General features: G+C 39.5%; 1 protein-coding gene across 7 annotated transcripts in view; it reads right to left on the bottom strand.

Moving 5' to 3' along the window:
* LOC146394152 (C-myc promoter-binding protein-like) overlaps positions 1 to 13,135 on the bottom strand; it is an 85,436-nt gene extending 72,301 nt beyond the window's left edge. For 5 of the 7 annotated variants that reach the window (XM_084910912.1, XM_084911053.1, XM_084911138.1 and 2 more), the window contains exon 1: positions 12,896 to 13,134. The gene's annotated coding sequence lies outside the window, so the exon portion shown is untranslated. Of the gene's footprint in view, positions 1 to 12,895 lie in introns of all 7 variants that reach the window. The other 2 variants (XM_084910821.1, XM_084910983.1) reach the window with 1 other exon arrangement.
* Positions 13,136 to 15,998: the final 2,863 nt, after the last annotated feature.

The following is a 15,998-nucleotide window of genomic DNA, read 5'->3' as shown; positions in this document are numbered from 1 at the left end:
TGCAGCGCTGATGTTCTGTGCCAAGAGATGTCTGGCCAAAGGCAGAAGGTGATCCTTCCATTACTTAGACAGCCTCGAGACTGTTCTGTTATATTTACCTTGAGGCGGTGGCGATCAACGGGAACAGAACAGGTTAAACAAAGAGTGACCAAAGCCGCTCCGAGGGCCACACATCTGCACTGCATCCTGAGTCCAAGACCACAGTCTGCATTTCAACTTCCTGCCCAACACACAGAGCGGGCTCATAAATGTTCCTGGGACACTCACATTACAACACATTGGTGAAACACTCAGAGGACAGGATGTGGAGCATGTGCTCACTTCTCTTTCAGAAACATTTACTTGGGAGTTGATGACAGTGTAAAGTAGGACGAAACCACTGCAACACTGAACCTTTGAGTAAATGGTTTAAATTGTTACTGCACAGCCTCACATAGAGCTAAGCACCGACTTTATTTTTTCAACCCTGCAGTTTGCTGCTTGGAAATGAAATCTGCAGTGGGACACAAACACACATTTCTTTTGTACTTTCATACCTTACAACTCTCTCTGCCTTTAAAAGTGCACATGTGTCTATGTGTGGAAAGGTTAACAGGGGTGCCAGGCAGGATGAAGAAGACATGCGGCAAATATGAAGTTATGTGCATAAGCGTACAGCCACAAACTGTGGCACATGCCACTGTGTGCCCTCTCACAGTAACACCATCACCACACAGCACCTACACTATTTACCAAATCTGGGTCCCGACAACTTTGACATACAAGTTTAAGGGCTGCCATTTTGCCACAAAATGATAAGGATGGGACTTTCAGGTGGTGATCCAAACACAACAAGGGCACTGAGAATGGTGAACTACTTCCTGAGGATTGTGTATGGTTAAACCTATGCAGTCTAAAGCATCTAAAACAGTCAGTAAGATTAGAAAAATGCTATGTAACTGCAAATACATGTCACATTTCACAGGCAAAATAAAAGGCAGAAGCTAAAATGCTCAATATACACGATTTTCTTTACTGTGGAGCAACAGTACAAACCAGTGCACCGTGTATAAAAGAGGGTGGAATAGCACAGAGTGTCAACCAGTCCAACCACTATCCTGTTTCTTGCCTCTCACTGCTGTTTTATTGACCCAGGAGGATTTTGCATGAGACTCAACTGACATAAACCAGACTTGGGTATTGTTTCATGGATCACTCACTAAGTACAGTTAACTCCACACTTATTACAAAAGTGTAACAGAAAAAAGATGCTGACCTAATTTATTTCAGTTACATGAGCGCAAAGCAGAGAGCTCTGCAGTGTCACCTCCCTGTTTGAATGACTACAGAGACACATGACGGGCCAAAGAATGACACTCATCCTTGCCATGCTGTCAGTCTGCTAAAAATACAAGCCAAAGCAGTAGTATCATGGCACATCAAGGCAAACGTTACATAAGGATTACATTTATATACAGTGCATATGTAGGACTATTGCGGACGCCCACTGAAATGAGCCTCAATTGTTTTCCTTGCCTGCCCTATATTTTAAGAATAGAAGAAGTCGACACTGCTGACTGAGTAGCAGTGGAAACACAGGTGATAGAAGGAAGAAGCATTTGTTTATTTCTAAGTTCCTGTTTTCATGAAGCCATCAGTGAAATGTGGCTGTGAGGATCTATGGAGTATGAAACGCGGTGCTGCCAAGATGTGAAGCCCAGAAACTTAGGCTACGTTCACACTGCAGGCGAAAGCGCATCAAATCCGACTTTTTTGACCCTATGCGACCCATATCCGATCATGGTATAACAGTGTGAACGGCACAAATCCGATATTTTCAAATCCGATCTGGGTCACTTTCGTATGTGGTACTGAATCCGATACATATCTGATGTTTTAGAAAGCGACTGCTGTTTGAATGGTCATGTTGCATTAAATCCATCTTTTATGTCACTGACACAAGACAGATGCCAATTATCAGCGCCGGAGAAGCACCCAAAAAGACATTGCAAACGCTTCCTGGCCATCCCGTGTAGATGTTAGTGAAACTGTTGGGAAGACAACGGTGGAGAAACGTGAACATTTTATTTGTACTGTATAATCTGCAGATTCTGACAGACATTTCCAACTATAATTTGAAGCACCGCTCCTCTCTAAAACAGCAATAAGGATAATTATTAGGCCATTTGTAAATAACAAAATAACTTTATAACTTAAAGCAAAATTGGGAAACGTAAAGTCCGAAACAAGTCTTTATACTAAGGGCCATCAGTCAAACAATACTGTTTGGTCTGGGTCTAAACAGAGCGCGTTGTGCTTGACGTCTTCTTTTGTGCATGCGAGCCGCTTTGAGGGTTCACACTAGAACGCGTTTGCTGTCATATTTTATTTGTAGTGTGAACAAGCAGACAAAAAAATCAGATTTGATCAAAAAATCAGAATTGAGCATTAAGACCTGCAGTGTGAACGTAGCCCAAGACATGAACTTCACTTTTTTTTTTTTTTTTTACAGCTTTCCAGTTTTAGCAAATAGAGATTATTTAAAGTGCTGAGAAGGCATAACAGAACAAAACAGTCTTACTGTATACAATACTGTATAAGCCTGTGGATTTTTTTTAAATGCATAGATCACTGGACTTCCCCACGGGAGATGCATCCAAAAGATGCAGAGCTGTGACTCACATGGCGGCTGGCGCGTATGAATGAAAAACTGCATCACTATTTAAGTGGCCTAATCCAAATATCTTAATTCGCTGGCCGCCCTACTTCGCCCCTGGCAAGACTGACCTGGAAGGAAAGCTTGAGGTAAACGCCCAGTGAGAGAGAAGTCCAAGCAATTCCTCCTATCATAAAAAGCATAGACTGTTTAGGCCACAAATCTCTTTAAAGGTCACTGGAGCCCCTCACTGCACTAGAAAATTTATTTATGTCATTTCTGAATTATACATGACATTGGTTCATTTATCACAAATGCCTCGATTTCTCCCAAGACTTTGCAAGCTATTTGTCTTTGTGAGTACTGCCATGGTTAACTTGCTTTAAAGGTACTTTGTGCTGTGACTCAGCTTAAGGAAGATTATCTGGGTTTTGTGGTTCTGTCCGATTCTTGACAGTAATCAAGAATCAGAGAAAAGCACCACAGGCTGAGAACATTCAAACTTGGCCACATGACCGGCGTGGAGCCAGAGACATAGACAAAGCTTCCCAGCCCAAACTCGCTGACTCGTAATCACAATAGGAGTTCTGGGAGGAGTTCGATAAGCTGTCCAGGCCCAACAGGCCTTGCACAAGGATTTAGTTTAAGGCAACGTGACAGGGGAACGATTTCCAGCTGTCCAGACTTAGCAATGAAACTGGCGAAAAGGGCCTCTGTCAATTGAGGCTCCATTGAGCCAGCCTCTGCACACCAGCTCCAGCTGTATAGACATCTAGCATAGACAGCCACAGCAGGGCAGACACGTGGAGGAGGTGAAAAGGAATGTGCTTGAGAACATAAACACAAGCCAGTAGGAAGTCAAGCATCTGCTTCTAGTTAAGTCCAGAGGGGTGGGCGTTTGGCTATTCTGCATCCAGGTCGTGTAACATAGCGGAGGAAAGATAACCTCTGTGAGAAATAGCATTTTCCACGTCCACTGTAATCTCTACACCTTACTTATTGCCTAACCTTGTCGACCAGCCTCGGAGAAACTCAACATGAGCGGTTTCATGTTTCTGTAAACACCTGAAACCCCTGAGTAAGATGCTAACATTTCTTCATTTTACAAGTGCTCCAACTCCAAGAACAATCAAAAGAATACAAATCACCAAAACTAATATCAAACCATATACTCACCGATAAATGAATAACTTTATCATTGTAAGTTTGTCCAGAATGTATTTACTACCTTCCACACTGGCAGATAAGCACGTTCTTCCTGGAATCACTGTCACTGTAATTACCAAACAACTAGCACTGAACATGCACTTAAACTGCAATTAGACTAAGTGAATGGGTGTATGTGTGTGTACAGAGAGGAGACATTATGCATAAGAGATAGCTGCTGTCCATTAACCCTTCTTCAACACAGTGTATTGTTAATTAGGCAGGTGACAATTTGTCAGATTGGTGTATTTTTGTGTGTTTGCATGTTTAAGCAGCAAATAGGTTTTTGTTTTCACAAGCTCAAACAAATTTTCCCTCAGAGATTAATAAAATCAGCAATATACAAAGAGGCATCATTTAGTTAAACAGGCAGACATTCACCTTGTTTTAATTCCAAGTTGACATACACATAGAAAAAAAGGTGGACAAAATTACAAAAGCCAGGAGGGCTATTCAGACCTATTTTAGCGAGTACATGCTAAAAAGAGTGAGACAAATGGAGGATTCTAAACTCTTATTTTGAGCCAGGAACACATTACACTGGACACAAATGGAGGTTAAAACATTACGATTCACTAAGATGGAGGACTGGGCTCTGACAGTTAAAGAGCAGATATTGTATTGCAGCAAAATAAAGATTTCTACAGGAGTTATATATATGCTGAATTTTCAAACACCATTTTATATCTTTTTAATACATTACTGAATACATTTAATAACACTTCACAGTCCAACCAGCCAAAGGATGAACTCATGATGGAAAATCAGAGGATGCATCACAGCCTGGGGTTATTCTTTTCTTGCATTATCCAGTGGTATATGAAGCAATTACAATGATAACAGTTTTTTATGGTCACCTGAACCTAGAACACTAAAACTGACACTTGGTCACAGTCACTGAGTTTCATGCATGCTAACAATAACTGTTAAACATCAACTGGTGACTGAGTGAAACCAAAAAGGATTCAACTGCCCCCTGAGGCACAGTTCAAAAGCCCCATTCACATATGACCTGGCTTGTTCTACATCAGAGCTGATAGCTGGCTCACACCGTGTGTATTCCAATATACGTTTGCACAGGTAAACTTGTTATTTGTTTTGTTTTATTTTGTTAACATCATTTGTGAATCAGCAGTATCCTTGCAGTTTAACTCTATGCTTGTGACTTTTGCATAGCTAATACATGGGTTATCTCGTATGTCACCACTACAAGTTGCTGAATTTCAGTGACATTCCCCAGTATCTGCTCTCTGTGTTGCTGCTAATCTCTTCCAGTGTGTATGCAACTAATACTTACTTAAGACGAGACGTAATTCTTTTTAACACTTTTCAAATCCTGCAGATAGACTGATGATCCATGAGAAGCCACAAAGATCACCTTACAGCTATAAACAGTGTGGTGTGATTCCAACCAGCCCCACAGGTTGTCATGAATACTGCATTAATGTAATTATTGTTAGAGTAGGTTATTGTATAAGTACGTTTAGTTATATGGTTAAATACGATGTGTGACTTACAATGCCAATTTTGAAATCAAAAGTTTTAAGCCGGAAGCCTCAGAAGCTGTTTGAATAAAGGAATCTTAATTTGACACAATAAATTTTGTTTTGCCTGTAGGATATTAGATGAATGAATTATTGTAGAATCATTTACAGATTTTTTTTGCTGTAATTGACTTGGTTTATGTTTGTACTGAGGCTGTGCTATGAAAGTTCTATTTTCTTTGCAAGATCATTATCAAGAGCATCTCAAAGGTCAGTTGATATTATACTACTGTACAGTTATAGCTTCATTAGGCATCTGAATCCACAGAAACTTCCACCGTAAATCTTCATTTACTTTCACTTTAATGCTTATATCCTCCAACTTTATCACCACAGGAAGAACAGAGATGGGACTTCCTGTGCCTGCTATTAAAAAGACAACAGAATAAAAACCATATCAGCTTCTGAAGCACACAACAAGTATACTGTCAAACAAGCATCAAGGTTAAAGAATGTAAAAATGTGCTGCTTTGTTCAATAAAGAGAGGCCTCCAGAATAACGTCTAGATATCAACATAAATCTTCCATATTAGGTACTCGACAAAGCAGGAGAAGCGTGTTCAAGCAACATTTTATTCACAAATACTTTACATGTGTCCATAAAGTAGCCAGTCATAATGCACAGCGACAGACCGTGGCGCAGATTGTGGACTTTATTGTGGCAAGGTTAGCAATCTAGGCCCTGCTGTGACTAACCTATACCAAGAATGAATATGCTAATGGCACTGTAAGGTGCCTCAGCATAAACGCATTGGAGAGCATAGCAAGTACCTGGAAAAACTTTGTGCAAAGTCTTGACCTAAATTTCAAAGGATGTTTTTAAAATGCAGCTAAAGTTTAAGGCAACCTCTCACTCCTTCTGAGTGATGCATTGGTTATGGATGATTAAACTCAAGCCATGATGGATGGGGATGTAGCAGCATGAGACACAGCAGTAACAGACTTTACCTGCTGGCAGCTGATACTATTAACCTCAATATGTGATTATAGACAAGGGGGAGAAAAGTTATGAGGCAAAAACAGACAAAGACAGACTAAATAGCAGTCCAAACTAAGGATGGCCACATGTCTGTGAAAGCATTTTTTCATAGTATTGCCACAAGGAAGTGTCGCAACATGTCTCCATGTAGACTGTATACAATAGAGCTCAAAATATTTTTTCCTAATTCCAGAAAACCCTGGAAGTAAATAATTGGTATGAAGAGCTTTATTGTTCCAAACAGCCTGAACTCTCTTAGGCAGGTTTCTTGTCTTTTCTTTAAGTAGTCTTCAGAAAATGTTATCAAGGCTTGTTGAAGGACATTCAAAATTGCATCTCGAATGTTGGCTGACTTTTGTTCTTTCTTAAGTTGACACCAGACTGCTTCAATAATGTTGTGGTTTGGGCTTTGGGGAGGTCAATCATTCATGGATCATCGGTATACTGATTCTGATGATCAGGGGCAGATTTAAATGATTAATTCTGATTAATCAAAAGCCAGTAACACACATCTTACTTTAAAAAAAAAATCCTCTCTTTTCCTGAAAAACATTCAGATCTAAACCCAGTTCAGAATATTTTTTTCAACTTTCAGTTTTAACCACCAAATCTGCAAATAGCTAAAGAACTGATCAAGATTTTAGTCAAGCCACTTTATCTGCCAATCTTTAATCAATAAATTTGCCCCACATTGTGGTTCCAGTGAATAGTGAAGTGACTTCATGTCTTTATTTCTGCACTCAGTGTCCCACTTATTGAATGCTTCACTGCAGTCTGATTTTGGCAATAGTGCCTTAGATATCAGATAAACCCATTTGCCGAGGTTCCTGCACACCTTATCTTTCATTGACAGGTTTTGCTCTCCATCTTGGTGACATGCTAACAACTGCAGGCTGCAATTTAAGCATGAAGTGTAACTGGGGAAAAAATAGCTGCGGGGTGGAGAAAGAACTCTCTCACCTTTAATGAATTTCAAGATCATAGTTTAATATACAGATATCAAAGTATAAACTAGAATCACTTGCCCCTGCCTGCAGTCTTATATGTGATGTTACCTTCCTGGCTCTGTGTACAGTATTATCACAAGGAAGTGCTAATGCAGAGCCTTGTGGGAATTAAATAGCATGTCTCCAGGAAACCTGATCTTTCAGACCTGCCTTGTCTCCCAGCCTGATCTTTTAATTCCCTGTTTGGCAGAAAAGCATTCTTAAGGGTCTGACTTGGTCTTCAACTCACATGCATTTGTTTGCATTCCTTTATATTTTATTGTTTTCATGTTTTTTTGATTTTCAGCTTATTCACTTTTGAGTCTGGCAGTTTTGTTCTGGAGTTCTGGCAGTAACATCTTTATTGTTTTTGATAGGCACAGGTCTGAATATTGAGACAAAACTGGGAGAATAACCTTGTACCCTTGTGAAATCAGCAGGCCACACAGCAGCAGCAGCACAACAATGTGAGAACCAGAAAATTACAGCCTTCATTGGTCAGGCACTGACTGTGGCAAGCCTACGCTCAACATAGTTTTAGTTCAATCTGTTAAAGGGAAAGTTTATTCAAAGTGGAACAGAGCAGAAAAATACAGATCTTCAACGCTTGTGATTGCAGGCCCATCCATATAAAACAAAAACTAAACATGCAGTTTGCTATCATCTTTTAATTAGCCGGTATTATTAACTGACTGACTGACTTTTGCCTCTCTAATGTTAGTCTGATATAAATTAGCGCTGTTTTTAAGCATTACTGTGTGTATGTGTGTGTGTGTGTGTGATGTCAGCTGATGTTGTCAGCCAACATCAGCTGAGTCATCACTTCTATACTTCTATACAACTGACGAATCTCATATAGGCTACAATATTAAGCTGCTTAGCCCTGCCTGGAGACACTGTGCATCTGCAAGTCTCTTTGCAACCCACCCCCAGCTCAGCTCCTTTTACCTTATAACAGTGTTGTATCTGCTGTCATGAATGCCTGCTCTGTACTGCTTGGGTCTTGCTGCAGCATCTCCCTACTCCAGCTTTCTATAGAACCATACTGGCAATATAAATTACTGCTGATACAAATAATCTTTTTAATTAAAGTTGTCCTGACTAAACTACATTAACCATCATGTTAGACCAGATATGTTTCTTAATAGGCAAAATGTACTGAAATAAGGGTCTGCCACTTTTGCAAAAAAAACCAAAACCTTCATAACAAAAAAGGCAATTGCCTAACATTGTGTTTCTTTTTATTTTGCCTTTCCACTCATATTCTCATAATTCTTCACTTATATTTTTGTGAAATTGAAGCAAAAGCACTAAGAAGCAATTTGTTGCTTCACAACCCACCCCTTCAGCCCGAGTACCTTTCCAGCTCTCCACTCTCACTGTAGTGAAATGTGATTAGCTCAATTTACACATATAGCCAACTGCTGGATAACTTTACGTGGAGAAAAAGTACCAGCATCCGAACTGAGAGAAATGAATTTTTGTATTCTGACAGATGACTTTCCTGGGTGCTATGAGCTCAGTTCCCAAATTTTAGTGTAACACCAGATGCCACCCACCAACTGAGGATACATCCTGCCTTTTTTCCCTGCAGACAACGAGTCTGAGCTTACAGCTAATTAGTGTTTGTGGATGGTATTCCCTGGGAACATGTAATCCTACTCTCACTTGTTCAATGTGCACATTGATAGCAGCAGCATTTTCTTTTCCAGCTGCATCTTCTTTTGGCTTCTGTACATTAAGCTGGAAACATTATCCTCTTACGTTAAAAAATGTAGTGGTCTGCCTTCCTAAGAATTGAACTTTTTCATAAAATGCCAAAAAGTACAATTGCAATATAGAGCCAAAAGATGGCGCCTACTTCCTTTGTGTTGTTTTGAGCTAAAGTGGAAAGCTGCACACAGACACTTATTATTTTTAGATTCTTATTATGGTCTGAGTGTAGACCAATCTCTGAACTAAAAAGCTAACCTAGAGCCCATGCTTGGTAAACCAACCACATGCTGCAAATTTTCTTTACCAACACATTAGAGACTGTGCACACTGATTATCTAAAAGCTAATCCACCACCTATTGGCTGCCAATAATCCTTTGTCTGACTATACTCACTGACTTGATGTTTTTTGGCTGTTGTAAAAAAAAAAAAAAAAAACTGTCCTAAATCGGACAAGCTAAAAAATATTCTTTCTTGCATCTCTGCAAATATATTGCCAACTGGCCATTTTGACCAGCTGGAAATGATACATTTATAAAACATGCACTGATACATGGGGAAAAATATATGTAACCACTGAATATTGGTGAAATATTGATAGAAATAATATGAAATAAGATGGCATTTATAAATGTGAATGGTATATTTAAATAGTATAAAAGATGGACGTAGCTTTGGGGTCTGAAAAACCAAGCAAAGAAATGCCTTAAATCTGCACCCATGGGTGATACCCATGACTTGCAGTCTTATATAAGACTGTAAACACCTTCCTGAGCCCATGAGTTTATGGGCTCAGTCTTACATTTCAGGTTATACTCTGTGATATGTTAAAACGACTGGTGTTTCTAATGGTGGACTATGCAAGGTATGCTCATTGGCTGATGACTTGTGACTGATAAATTACTAGGTAAGTTCTTTGTAAGACTTTTTTTCCCACTGTAACAAAATTGCAGATAGGTCAGTGGCAGTCAGTGAGGCAAACATCAGCCAATACTGAAGAATACTGAAGCGACTCTGTTAAATCTTTACATTCATGAATGTGGAACAAGCCCTCACTTTAGATTTGGGAGGCAGACCTTCTAGATTGCTCTACCTTCTAGATTCGGCTTACGACTTACCTTTTTGATAAAGATTACAGAGTAGGGGTGGATCAGGGGACCCTGAATCCTCCCTCAGTTATACTGCAATAGGCCGAGGCTGCTGGGGGCTTCCCATAATGCACTGAACTGAGCATTTCTTATTCACTCACAATTTTTCCCTCTCCATGTATTTATACATCACTTTGCACTTAATCATAAGTAATTATTTATCTCTGGCTTTCTTCCACATTGTGCCCTTCCCTCAACCCCAACCAGTCATCACACAAGACTGCCCCTCAATCAGACTGGTTCTGCTGGAGGTGTCTTCCTGTTAAAAGGGAGTTTTTCCTTCCCACTGTCACCAAGTACTTGCTTATAGTTGGTGGTTTCATTGTTGGGTTTTCTCTGCATTATTGTTTTTATTGGTCTTTACCTTACAATGTAAAACACCTAGAAGAATGCGTTGTTGTGATTTAGTGCCATATAAATACAACTGAACTGAATTAAATAGTTTTATGTAAGTGTTTATTCATTGTTGATATTCTTAGGGAAACTATAGCATACAACATTTTTTTAAAGTATGTGTTGTATATTGTCCACGTGCAAGAACTTGTGCACTGTGTTCACATGGGTCAGGTTGCTTCATTAACATCTTTTCTCTTTGAAAGTCAAAGAGTTCCTTCTTAGACTCACCTATCATGCATCAATTCACAGTCCTGCAGAAATCACCAGAGAGATGGAGAGGACAATTTCAAAAGCGTGACTGTCATTTATTTTCAGCATCTTTTTCACTGTCTCTCTATTCTATTCAGCCACCCTCGCTATCACTCTATCCAACTGTATAAGCCACAGTTGAATCCAACATCTCAAAGCTGAATATAATTATAGGAATATTTGGGGGCTCATTAGTAACCCTTCTACGTCAGCATTAACGTTAGTGAAAAGGTGCTGTCCCAGGCACTTGAAGAAACTCACTTTGGGCAACAACCTTCTGTTTATTCATTAACTTTACTGTAGCAAATCCTTAAAAGCCTCCAATCTTCACTGTGTTTTCATCACAAAATAAACCCAGGAGAGTGATCAACAGGATTTTTCCATACAGTTTGTGAACCCCAGAAAGGCTTCTCTGTGAGAGTGCTAACAGTGTATCTTCAGGGATACACATAGTTTGTGACAGAAATTGTTGGAAATGTAAAAGAAAAAAAAATCAATCTGCAACAGGCTAAATTGTCAGACTTGCACTCTGCCAAAAAAACAGATTCTCCAGTTTAGGCATCTAGAGCTACACTCTGTCACTGACAACTCTGTCAAGTCAAATTGTTTCCTCACTTTGTTTGTTTTCACTGAATTACACAAGATGGGAATAACATGAACCCTGTGCCTCGGGTATTACAACCATCACTGCCACGAGAGAGAGCACTGTGTGTCAGTTATTTACAGTCAGTGGGCTTTAACTCAAGTCAGGACACTGTCTAGCTGTCTGCTCCTTTTTGATGTTTTACTGGCTGTAAACCCTGCAGCTCACTCCAACAATCCAGGCAATTGGTGCATGCTGTTCGGCTCCTCTGTGTCAGGCGACAGCACCTTCTTTTAAACTACAACTTAATTTCCTTCCAGAAGGGTACCTTTCTGCCCTCTTGAGCACATACTGCAAGGTAATAAGGCGACATATAAACATCCTATCAACAGGATGCACAACAACACAATATTCCCATGAGAAATGTTCCATATGAGAGCAAAGAGAATATATGTGGGCTTACAGTTCAGGTTACCTTACCTGGTATGTGGAGCAGAGGTTTTCAAACGACAGGCTTTCTGTGACATGTGTGATTTGATCAGACTTATCCATCTCATGCTATGGAAAAACACTAGGAAAGGATGTAAGTGGGATTTTCTTTTCTTTTTTTCTTTTTTTGGGGGGGGGGGGTAGACCTCCAGAATGTCAAACCCCAGTGGCTGCCACTGCTGCTCCTGTGTGATGTCTGACAGACTACACCAGCACCACTCCTGGTATGGGTCTGACAGCATTTCTCTGACAGAAATACGTGTAAGGATTTGCACATTAACAGCAAACATGTCCCATCAAACTTGCACGTTTGCAAACCCGCATTAGCACACTCTCATCACCCTTCACCAGTCATGAAATCTCTCACCACCACACAGCTTAGTGAAAACCACTGACATACCCTCCGGTCCAGGTTGCAAATCCTTCACATAAAACATAGGAAAGACTGTCCGTGCACTTTCTACGCCACTGCTTAACAGCAAGGCTAAATGAGAGGTGTTTTTCCCCCTCATACAAAGCCGAACAACCTAAAATATCCTCAGGCAACGGGGTGCAAACGGAGAGTGTTTTGGGTTATTTTTAGCTCGCTCGTTTGGTAAATCAGACATTTCAGCGGATCGTTTGAGGCTTGACGTGCTTTGACTGGCTGTTATTTCGTTCACGGTGACTAAAATGTTCCCAAATTTTAGCGATGAGTGCAAACAACCTGTGGCACATACCTAGATGTCGAGAAGCGGGGAAAGCATGGGAGTCGTACTGGTTCAAAAGCTGCGAGAGTGAATTGTCATTATTGACAGATAAAACATAAACAAATGTCAACAAACACATACACGAGTTAGGTGACAGGGCTAGCATAAGGGATTTCCAGCTTGTTCGAGCACTAAGTTAGCAGCCTGCAGCCGTTCGGTAAATCCCTCAACACGCCAAGCAGCCAGTCAGGGTAACGGTTCATCATTTCGCACTTACCCCGCTTGTGAACGTCAGATTAGTCTTCGCACACAACTTCGGACGGTGTCTGGCTTCTACCGACGCTGTTGCATTACAGAAGGTGAGATGAACGGTGCGGGATGTCTTGTTATTGTATTTTTCTCCCCCTCAGAGTCTAACTGTTAGCTGTCCAACCGACCGAGGCTGCTTCTCCTGTCACTCACTGTGCCGAGCCGGCTGTCCGCTCCGCCGCCATCTTGGTTGTGATGGGAATCCGCCAACACACACACGCACACACGCGCGCGCGCGCTTCTGTCACTTCAGAGGACGTTTAAGTGACTTGCAGTCATTCCCGGGAGACCCACGATAAGAGACTGACCAGAGGTGGACTCAGGATTTTACTACTATGTGAAAAACATTATCATCACACTGTAAAAACAGAATATTTTAAAATTAATTAATTAAAGTCCTCTGTGGAATAGGTTACCTTTAATAATAATAATAATAATAATAGAAAAATTATTACAAAACAATAGAATAGAATAGTTCCTTTATTGTTATTGTGGTTGCTCCACACCAACTGTGCAGGAATAAGATATAAATAGTAAGACAGCAGGAATAAATGACTAATAGGAGAAATATATGCAATCAAGGGGGCTATATAGAAACTAGATGAATATATACAAAACAAGAGAAAGGCACTCACAATAACAGTAATATTAACGATAATAATACAAGTATTAAAAGAAACATTACTAAAAACTGCTTTTTAAAACTTAATTCAGAATCTAATCAATAAATTAGATTAGTTCAAAATCTCAAAATTCAATTAAAGTTGATTTATCTGGGACCAAATCCAAGCAGCAATTGCCTCGAGGTGCTTTATAGTGAAAAGTAAAGAGCAAACAATAGGTGACAGTGGAAAGGGAAAAACTCCCTTTTAAGAGGAAGAGATCTCAGGTAGAACCAAGCTCAAGCTGTCCAAGCTTTCTGACCACCATTACTGGTGGTCTTGTGCAAGGTAGTGGATAGACTAGAGTGAAGTGATGGTAAAGAGCAGCTAACACGATAATAAAGGCTGCAATTCAAACGGACACTGATGTCTACAAATATCAACTGTATAAAACACATAGATGCAGCTTCCGGGTCTGACAAGTGAAACCAGTTGAAATGCCTTTAACCTGCTTTTTTTTCTGAGGGCCAGCAGCAGGTAACTCCTCTGGTGTCAAAAGGAAATCCAGTTATACAGAAGACTTTGGGAAAAGATCTCTCCGGTCCCAGTTTTTGACCTTAATAAGCATTGTATTGATAAATCTATGATGCAAATTGATCATTTCAAGTATCATTGAATCCAATATAATGCTCATTTTATAAATGGTAGCCACCACTAGAGAAATGAAGGTAGTTAAAGGTATCCTTAATGGCTGGCCTACTATGCGAGTGACAAGTCAGTTTTAACAGCTTTGCAGTTTTAAAACATGCTAGTGGCATCACAGTGGCGTAATGGAGTGATGTTCATATTTTGTAAACATTACCATGTGTACAAAATGCACTTTTACAGCATAAGATAGGATTTCATGCAGTGTGGGCTGGTTCTTGGTTGTTTTGTCATAGCAGAGTGTTTTTTTAATGATCAGCCTAAAGATATTGGTTGCTAACGCTAATGTTTCTTACACTGTAGTTTGAATAATTATTTCCTAAGGAATTGGATCAATGCACACATTTAGATTTGAGTATGAATGAATAAAGCTGTACTGCTGCTGTATATTGTGTAGGCCCACTGCCCTTTGTGAGTTTACTCACTGAGGAGGCATTTAAGATAAAGTATTATAAAAAATATTGTCAGCAGTGCATTTTGTTAGGGGGTATGGGATAGATCAACTTGAGAAGTGTATAACTTAGTGACGCTATCTGTGTCCATGGAAGTATAATAAAACCGGACATGGCCCAGCTGCAAAGTGACATTTAGCTGTGTTAAGAGGCTGAATTTGAATTTATAATGACATTTTTCACAATGACTTAAAACTATATTGGGCTCAGTGTGCTAAGTTTCTGACTGTACAGCATTTTCTTTTTAATGAGAAATAAAATCCAGCTTTGCATGTATGTTTCTTCATTGTAAAAATTATTTCATATTGTACATGCTGAGATAACTACCTGTTACCTACTAACTACCAGTTACCACAAGCAAACAGTGTTGAAAGCGCTGCTAAAACCAATAGTACGCTTTTAAACATTTTGTCACAACCACCAAACTATCCAGGGCTAGATCTGAAATGGATAAGAAGCTAAAGAAGGAAAATGCATGTGAAATATTTTTCTACCTGATACAGTAACACTGATTAATGAATGTCAGAGAGATCATTAGTGAAGAGGAGACTGCAGTTTCATCTCCAAGCAGCAAAAGTATGATGCTGGACGTCATCCAAAAACAAGCTTTGTGACTTTTGAAGCAGTGCCATGTGGGAAATGTATTTATGTACCTCTTGTTGATGGGGCCTGTATTTCAGTATGAACTGTGGCAAGTAAAAAAGTTAGTGTTCAAGATGTGCAGTGCAGGCTTTTGAAATGAAATTCTGAAATAGCTGCAAAACAGAATAAAAATGAAGGAAAACACATAGTTTATTTATGAAGTATTGGTCATATATGATGCACTTAGGTAACAAAGGTCAATACAAATGTCAGAGCATGACTTAACACAAACCCGAGATCTCTGCATGCAACACAACCACCTACAATGTAACAATATAATCTCAAAATAAAGAGATTAGAATTCATTCATTCTAATGTAAGTGAGAGCTGAGATTAAAAACAAGAGATCAAAAGAGGAGTTTACAATAAACAACACTGAGAAAAGTGTTTCACAGTTGTAATGGTTATACATAGTTATATAAGAAAGCCCAGCTTTTCCAGAATGTTTTGTCATTTTCAAATTCTACAAAATATATTTAAAATAATGTGACTCATTAGAACATTAGGACTCGTCAGGTTTTTATTTCTTAGTTAAAACAGGACATGAAATTGTGCGATAGTAGATGTTGATGCTCCAAAAGCAAGTGTTATTAGGGAATACCTGCACTACACCGTATGTCAGCATTAAATAAATTGAAAGATTACAAATTAGTTTTTCCAAGATACAAAA

This window comes from Perissodus microlepis, chromosome 1 (assembly GCF_051167445.1).
Source record: "Perissodus microlepis isolate ML-2025 ecotype Zambia chromosome 1, ASM5116744v1, whole genome shotgun sequence".
NCBI classification, from domain to species: domain Eukaryota; kingdom Metazoa; phylum Chordata; class Actinopteri; order Cichliformes; family Cichlidae; genus Perissodus; species Perissodus microlepis.
This window is presented reverse-complemented; position numbering and strand designations above follow the sequence as displayed.